Source organism: Schistocerca nitens, chromosome 5 (assembly GCF_023898315.1).
Source record: "Schistocerca nitens isolate TAMUIC-IGC-003100 chromosome 5, iqSchNite1.1, whole genome shotgun sequence".
NCBI lineage: Eukaryota > Metazoa > Arthropoda > Insecta > Orthoptera > Acrididae > Schistocerca > Schistocerca nitens.
In genome coordinates, this window is record NC_064618.1 from 205,028,616 (window position 1) to 205,036,111 (window position 7,496).

At 42.0% G+C, this 7,496-nt stretch overlaps 1 protein-coding gene across 1 annotated transcript in view; it reads right to left on the minus strand.

Annotated features, from left to right (window-relative positions):
• Window positions 1-7,001, minus strand: part of LOC126260857 (sodium-coupled monocarboxylate transporter 1-like) — a 149,439-nt gene extending 142,438 nt beyond the window's left edge. The window contains exon 1 of the mRNA XM_049958270.1: window positions 6,918-7,001. The gene's annotated coding sequence lies outside the window, so the exon portion shown is untranslated. The remainder of the gene's footprint in view (window positions 1-6,917) is intronic.
• Window positions 7,002-7,496: the final 495 nt, after the last annotated feature.

A 7,496-nucleotide genomic window follows, 5' to 3' on the forward strand; every position in this document is an offset into this window, starting at 1 on the left:
GGCACAGATTCCGAGAACGGGTACAATACGTTGTTTAGGAAGATCAAATATGCAGGACCAGTTATCTTGAGTGGGAGAAGGTATGGCCCAATCACATAATCGTTCAGAATACTTGCCAACACATCAGTACCAAACAGGTGCTGAAATCCCTGAACATGCATGACACGAGGGTTTTCGGCTGCGCAGACCTGGTTGTTTCTCGAATTCAGAACACTGTCGCTAGTGAACAGAACTCGTCGTGGGATCACGTGTGTGGCGATGTAGCGGTGCAGGAACCGAGTGCAAATGGCAACGCGTTTTGGAAAATCGGCTGGACCCATAGCGTGGATCCTCTGTAATAAGTGCTAGAGATGTAATTGTTACTCACGCAGTACCTCCCAGACGATACTGTGACTAATGCCCATTGCACACGTAATTGTTCGAGTACTCGTTGACGGGTTATCTTCAAAGCGATACAGCACATTATCTTCAAATTCTGGCGTGCGGCCTTTCCGTGGAGCACCAAAGCCCTGCCTCGTCAAGGTAAAGGTATCTGTTTCTCTGAGCTGCTGCGTAACTTGAACACACAGTCCGTGCGATGGCATGCTACGCTGCTACTAACAGCTCTTCCGTTAGCTTGAGCTTCGCCGTGAACAAGGAGCATGTCTGCGTATTCCGAAAATGTGTGCCGAACCATGTTTACTGTATCGGAGACACACATGCGTTGAATAGTCTCGCAGCAAGGCGGATGTCAAGTGATATCAGGTGATCACTTAACATAGCACACGTCATCCTGTCTGCCCTACTGCACACCAAGACAAGCAACTCTGAAGGAGCGTCCACACTACTCGTGCTCGCCAGACTTATGCTCGTCATACTCGTCTGTCAGTAGGCTTGTCAAACTTGTCTGATTTACCCTCGTGCTGCTTCTATCTTCGTCCACTCTACTCCAGTTGTTTGCCAGGCTTCGCCTCGTGAGGATCTGCACCGTACTTGCAGTCGTGACCAGTGCCAGTTTCCTAATTTAAAAATGGACATAATGGTTGTAGCAAGTGCCAGCTTCCTTGAGACGCGTCTTTTAGCTGAGGAAGAAGCTAGAAGAAGACGCTACAAAGACTCAAGAAAATGCAGCTGGTGGATGACCACAGCAGTAAATAGTGATTTAATTAATGACTTGAATGTTGAAAACATACATTTCAAGACATTTTGCCGTACGTCCGCATCAGATTTTGAATATCTGATAAATTTGGTTGGACCGAAAGTATCTAAGGCTGACAGCAAATTTCTGAAAGCTATACCAGTTACTGAGCTGTTCGCACTTATGTTCAGATGCCTACTAATTGGCGATTCCAACACCAGCCTCAGTTTTTTATTTAAAGTCTCCAAGCAAGTGATGTCAAACATTGTTCCTGTAGTATGTGCAGCTCTTACTGACAGCTTGAAGGAGTTTGTAAAGTTAAGTTAATCAATTATATAAATTTTGTTATTAATGCACTTTTACTCATCAGTTAATAAGCAAAACAAATAAAAACATTTTAATTTAAAGAATGAGGAATAATTAAACGCAAAGATTATTACTTTTAATTATTATGAATGAAGCAGATCCAGAAAATTTGGAGAGCCTTGTTCGGTGTTGTCAGAAGCAAAAGTAGATGTCTGTAGGAAGTTGCTTTGCATCTGCTCATGGGCATTGGAAGAGAAGGTAAATTTGTTTGACGTACCTATAGTTTTATTGACGTGCCATGAATATGGGATAATTTTTAGGTTGCTTCAGAATGAGAAACTATTATCCGAAGTCATCGGATTGTGACTTTCCATTGCCACTGTCACCGCATCCGATTCTCTCACCCTCGCAATCTTTTTGCTGCAGGTAGTGAGATAGATTCCCGCCGCAGCCTCCACCCTATATCGATCGCGACCTCGTACTTCTTCACCTTCACTAGAATCTTTCAATCTTTGTTCGAAGTCTACTGTTATTACTGGAAGTAGTACCAGCAAAAGCTGAAAATCGGTTATTTCGGAAACGTCATTTTGAGCAGTTTTAGCAGCCAGATTAAACTGGAGACTAAAAGAACCTGGTCTTCAAGAGATGAAAAACAGTTCCCAAATGTAAATTTGTCTACATTTGAAGTAGATGGAACAGAGGAAGTATCAGATCTCTCAGGACGTTACTCAGGTCACTCAGTTTTTCCATTTACAAAAACGTCATTGTAGCTCTAAATGACATACAGTTTTTCCTTATACAATTCAGGCCTTCTCTCACATATTTATTTACTTCCACCCTACTCAGTAAATCAATGTTGTACGCGCCATTTGTTATTATTTCTTTTTCATAGTAAAGGAAGAAATGGAAGTATAATCTTTAGGCAACTGAGAAAACTTGAAATTCGTTTCTATGTGACGAACACCTGTATCATTTCTCAAGTTGTCAACCCATGGCTTCTCAACAATAAAAGAAGCTTTCGTACGAAATCAGTATGGTAGTTTTTTAAGTTCCAGCCTTTACTACAAATTTCGTTTTCAAAATGGTTCAAATGGCTCTGAGCACTATGGGACTTAACTGCTGTGGTCATCAGTCCCCTAGAACTTAGAACTACTTAAACCTAACCTAAGTACATCACACACAACCATGCCAGAGACAGGATTCGAACCTGCGACCGTAGCGGTCGCGCGGTTCCGGACTGTAGCGCCTAGAACAGCTCGGCCACTCCGGCCGGCTTTCGTTTTCGCGGTTGATTTTCTAAGCATTGAATATATAAGGCACTCATCATCCAGAGTCCTTTCCTCAGTTAAGTGTTCACTTAAGAATACGGTAGGGATAATTTTTTTTTTCCACGGCATACTTTGTCAACTACTGACATGCAGATCTAGTCGCCGATTCTCTAATGGCGCATTATAAAGTTCCTCCATATTTCCAAGTAATTCATGTTCAGGAAGAAAGAATCTTCAGTTTATTAGTTGTTGAAACGAGTGAGCAGACTGCTTGCAAACGTCATGAAATTCTGATGTATTTCCTTTGGTGATATATACATAGCAGGTCGTATTCCGGTTTACCTATTGGAATATAATATTCAAATCTAAGTTTTTTGATAAGCCAAATGCATCAAATCCTTTCTGAAAACACGATGACAAATTCCGTCATTCCGTATCAATCTATCTCAATAAATTTACTTGACGTCAACACCATATCTGTGCCAGGATGAGTATTTATATGTTTACAGCCGTATATGCGTGTGTTTTGTGAAGGAACAAAGAGCCATGTTGAACACATGAAACTGTTACATACAAGATTATTTGCTATAAAATTCCCGCAAATTTGCTATCAGTTTCTCCCAAAAGTCTACAGTGATTCTGACGGTTGATTCACGGCGAGAATACTATACTCTCTCAAGTTCAAGGCGAACATGGAAGACCACGCTGGTTGGATGTAGTTCATCATCCTCCCCAACACTCCCGCAAAACGAGAGTTGTTAGTACTGCCGAGCTGCGTTCCAGCGCTTGCAGTTACTGAAACCTGTTCGTGATCTTCTATTGTAAAGGGTAACAGCAGCTTTAGGGACTTCTTGATACCCAATACCCGTCGTCTCGTGATGTTGTTTACCGCAGATACCATCTTTTCGGCGTCCACAGAGGCTTTTGTTGCGAGAGGTTTGAGTGACGTAAGCACTCGACAGGGCTTAATATTGCCCGAGGAGGAGCTAAGCGTGGACGGTGTATTTTCATGCTTCAGCTACAAGAACGTGTTCAGCCTTAACGATATGCCTGAAATATGACTAAAACAACACTGCGATTCGGAAACACGAAGCTCTCTTGTAAATAGTCACAATTTGTTTACGCACGGCGTACGTGGTCCTGCATTGCCTCAACCTACTTTCAGACGGCGCCACATTCTAGGCTAGCTGCTTTAGGATTTACCTCGTGATTTGATTTATAATTATATTCTGTTTTTGTTTTGTATCTGTGATTGCGTTTATCTGTTCTACTGAATTTTGGAGTCTTCTTAATATTCCGCCTTATACGTAACTTACCTTACGATGGTGTAGTCTTCATCTTTACGACGGTCCTCTTATCATATGTTGTGTATCATGCTTTATATATTTTACATTCCATTATTTTACGTGTTACTGTCTTACTCTGTGACTGTAATTGAATTTTGGTAACTGAATATACTCACGCGTCATCTGCCTGTTTGGCAACCTTCCTGTTTAGCTTACGCAAAGATACCCAGCTGTTAGCCTACTGTGTTCCTTCGAATAGGTAGCAATCACAATTTACCTGCTTGAACATCAGTATATTTTACATATTTTAATTGATAATTTACTTAACGTAACGATGTTGTGCACAGATTTTTATCTTAAGTTGAAAAAACGCATTTTATCCGTTAGTATTTGAAAAAGAACTTAACGTCTGTCGGATACAGTCGTGTACCTATCATCAGAGGATGTAAGGCGAAAACAGATCAAATGAATACATAAAACATTTTCTTTACTGGATGATAGAAAATCCGAAGCCTCACTACAGGTATAAGAAAAGAACACAATATGCTCCACAGAAGTCTAACACAGATGTTTTGTATGTGGACCCATCTTCACAGCATATAAGGCGAAAATAGATCAGGTGAATATGTAAATCATTTTCTTTTCTGAGTGATAGAAAATCCAAAACGTCACAGCTGGTATAAGGAAAATACACAAGTTCAACAAAAATCTGCTGTCCGCTTTTGGCCGAGCGGTTCTAGGCGCTGCAGTCTGGGACCGCGCGACCACTACGGTCGCAGGTTCGAATCCTGCCTCGTGCATGGATGTGTGTGATGTCCTTAGGTTAGTTAGGTTTAAGTAGTTCTAAGTTCTAGGGGACTGATGACCTCAGATGTCAAGTCCCATAGCGCTCAGAACCATTTAAACCATTTTAAATAAAATTCTAATAAGGTAAAAAACTATTAAGGCCCAAATTAAATCAGCTGATGGTTAAAATGCGTTTTTTGAATTACTTAACTGCTGTTGAATGTCACCTAATCAAATCATGTCATCTAATTACTGCAAAGTGATTGATGTCAACAGGACCAAATCGTTTTCTTATTTGAAAAAAAATTAAAATGTACCAAGTGACACATGGGGCATGGATCCATTACAGTTAGAAGGGGTCAAGGTTCATATCATAATTAAAGATATGAACCTTGACCTCTTGTAATGGATGAACGATATCTACAGAGGTAATAATGTCGTGTGACTAGGGCCTCCCGTCGGGTAGACCGTTCGCCAGGTGCAACTCTTTCGATTTGACGCCACTCCGGCGACTTGCGCGTCGGTGGGGATGAAATGATGATGATTAAGACAACACAACACCCAGTCCCTGAGCGGACAAAATCTCCGACCCAGCCGGGAACCGAACCCCAGCCGTTAGGATTGACATTCTGTCGCGCTGATCACTCAGCTACCGGGCGCTGACATCTACAGAGCTACTACGAAGTCAGTCGGAAGATGAATATCATCTGAGAGTTCCGTTAGTAACGCTTTAGAGTACGGCCTCCGCTATTCTTACAAATCTTGATGTATCAGCAGTATTTCAGCTACAGATTTGGAGAACGTAATTACGTATGCCTCACGGGAGGACACTCTGCGATATCATGTTTAAAATAGGGATCAATGTGAAGGATCTACAGTAAGAACAATACATTTCCGGCTTGAGTGGTGGGACAGTGAAACGTAAGCTACGTCATTTGCCTAAGAGGCAAGCTGAGTGGTCACTGTGAACAGAAACGACGTGACAGTATGCGGTACCTCTAGCAGACAACATCGGCTTTGCTAATGGGAGGATGGTCCACTGTTTAGGTAGGTGTTCTTACGCCATTTTACGCAGTAACACACAATGTCTCTTTCACCGAATAATATGTTCGTCGCTGTTCAGCTCGTATTAAAATACCAGATTAGTGTATCTATAAGGTGATTTAAAGTAGCCAGATTATGCAGCTCTAGCATTTTTAACTGACTTACGTGCTCTATTCTTTAGTGTTGCATTTTTTCTGTATTTTTCGTTTTTGAGAAATTTTATTATATTACGCAACATTATTTACAAGAAAGCCTTCAACTTAACTGAGTCAGCGCCAACGACTGTTCTGTGGTACGCTAGCAACCGAAACAAAAAGTCTAAAAAGAAACACCTGAAAGCCACTGTGTCACCTCACTCCATATATCAATATTATAGAATTTTCAATTATACTGAGAGACTGGGATGGGTTTCCATCGTTGCAGCAACTTCCTTTCCATCATAGCGTACCACTGTAATTAGTTAAGATGACAAAACGTTGTGAGAAAACTGCGCCTGCCTATCTACAAATTCACCTAGACGGTACACATTAAGAACTTCCAACAAAAACTTTATCAGTCCCCTAGCAGGACCACAAAGTTCTTTTCCATGTGTTTTTTTTTTTTTCATCGGTTTGTGTAGGAAGGGAAACACGAGCCTTGTTATTGGATATGAAACGTTTGTCGGATAATAGAGATGCTTGTGGAATCTACTGCGAAGCACCACGGCTGTTCACTTTTCATTAAACCATAATGAAGTCGAAGAATGCACCTGGGAACGCAACAAATGGCTCTGAGCTCTATGGCTCTGAGCACTATGGGACTTAACTGCTGAGGTCATCAGTCCCCTAGAACTTAGAAGTACTTAAACCTAACTAACCTAAGGACATCACACACATCCATGCCCGAGGCAGGATTCGAACCTGCGACCGTAGCAGTCGCGCGGTTTCAGACTGTAGCGCCTAGAACCGCTCGGCCACACTGGTCGGCGGGGACGCAACACTCCAGCTTCTTCTCAAGTGTACTATGTTATTATAGCTGCAGGAAAATTCATCACTATGTCGAATTAATATCATTATCAGGTTTCCTTGACACAGGGAGAGAGCAGAGCAGATGGAGGATGACATCGCTTACCGCAAGACAGTGGCGTTGAGTGCGGTGTATTCCGAGAGGCAGTCAGTAGGTTGTTGATTCTCCGCGGCGTCACCTGTACTGCTAGGAGCTGAATGGCCACCGAGAAGGTTAGTTGGCGGTGTTGCAGCTTCTTGCTAGTATGACAAGGACACGGCGATTAAATTTGTTTGCAGGAGGAGGACTACCCACGTCTGGCACGATAAGGAGACCGGTGTTAGCTATACATCACGTGAGGTTTGTACGTATCTTCAGGAAAATAGTTACCGGATGATCACGAGTCCCCGTTTGTGGAGTGACAATTGACGCACTCATACTCCACTCAGCAGCGGAGGGTGTTGCAGCAGATGCTCTACACGGATAAGAAACGAGGAATTTGGCGGAGTCTAACGGCAGAATTTCCTCAACGAGTGTTCATTTTTGCGTAAGCACTGGTTACATGTGTCCGTTTCGACGCTTATAAGCTATTCGTCCTTATTTATAAAGTATTGTCGGTTTCTTCTGACATGACCAATTTTTATTTCTCTTAATTTCTACCTTTTCTACCTTTTCGTTAATAATGTTTCATCTTTTTGTGGTGTG